Source organism: Triticum aestivum, unplaced genomic scaffold (genome assembly GCF_018294505.1).
Source record: "Triticum aestivum cultivar Chinese Spring unplaced genomic scaffold, IWGSC CS RefSeq v2.1 scaffold94582, whole genome shotgun sequence".
Taxonomy (NCBI): domain Eukaryota; kingdom Viridiplantae; phylum Streptophyta; class Magnoliopsida; order Poales; family Poaceae; genus Triticum; species Triticum aestivum.
In genome coordinates, this window is record NW_025235705.1 from 2,524 (window position 1) to 3,645 (window position 1,122).

A 1,122-nucleotide genomic window follows, 5' to 3' on the forward strand; every position below is an offset into this window, starting at 1 on the left:
TTATTAGGCAACGGTTGTAATGGTAGTAAGAATGGCAATCATCTTTGCAGTGGACCTGGGAGTGGCAAGCATAAGGGACGAAGGCGGGGGTAACATGTTGGATGCGATCATACCAGCACTAAATCACCGGATCCCATCAGAACTCCGAAGTTAAGCGTGCTTGGGCGAGAGTAGTACTAGGTTGGGTGACCTCCTGGGAAGTCCTCGTGTTGCATTCCCTTTTTAATTATTTTTTGCGCCTCGTGACAAACATTTCGCATGTGCGCGATATATATTAAGCCCGTTATATTATTTTTGACATTTGCGATATGTTTTAGCTCGCTGCTCATTGGTCACGCGTCTAGAGGCGGCTTTCTGGCGCGAGGAGCGCGTTCTGAAAGGGGAAAAAATACGTGTTGCTGCGGTATAGAGGGAGGGGTGGAAACCGTGGTAAACTCGTCTCCGTGTTTGAGGGGGGGGGAGTAAGTAGTATATATAGGGCATTATCCATTATTAGGCAACGGTTGTAATGGTAGTAAGAATGACAATCATCTTTGCAGTGGACCTGGGAGTGGCAAGCATAAGGGACGAAGGCGGGGGTAACATGTCGGATGCGATCATACCAGCACTAAAGCACCGGATCCCATCAGAACTCCGAAGTTAAGCGTGCTTGGGCGAGAGTAGTACTAGGATGGGTGACCTCCTAAAAAATCCTCGTGTTGCATTCCCTTTTTAATTATTTTTTGCGCCTCCTGACAAACATATCACATGTGCGCGATATATATTAACCCCGTTATATTATTTTTGACATTTGCGATATGTTTTAGCTCGCTGCTCATTGGTCACGCGTCTAGAGGCGGCTTTGTGGCGCGAGGAGCGCGTTCTGAAAGGGGTAAAATAATACGTGTTGCTGCGGTATAGAGGGCGGGGTGGAAACCGTGGTAAACTCGTCTCCGTGTTTGAGGGGGGGGGGAGTAAGTAGTATATATAGGGCATTATCCTTTATTAGGCAACGGTTGTAATGGTAGTAAGAATGACAATCATCTTTGCAGTGGACCTGGGAGTGGCAAGCATAAGGGACGAAGGCGGGGGTAACATGTCGGATGCGATCATACCAGCACTAAAGCACCGGATCCCATCAGA

The 1,122-nt window shown here is 47.9% G+C and overlaps 2 non-coding genes across 2 annotated transcripts; both read left to right on the plus strand.

Moving 5' to 3' along the window:
• The first annotated feature begins 99 nt into the window (after positions 1-99).
• LOC123176320 (5S ribosomal RNA) lies at positions 100-218 on the plus strand. Its single transcript, XR_006488463.1, has one exon. It is a non-coding gene; the product is annotated as a 5S ribosomal RNA (ribosomal RNA).
• Positions 219-588: 370 nt separating this feature from the next.
• Positions 589-707, plus strand: LOC123176323 (5S ribosomal RNA). Its single transcript, XR_006488465.1, has one exon. It is a non-coding gene; the product is annotated as a 5S ribosomal RNA (ribosomal RNA).
• The last annotated feature ends 415 nt before the right edge of the window (positions 708-1,122 follow it).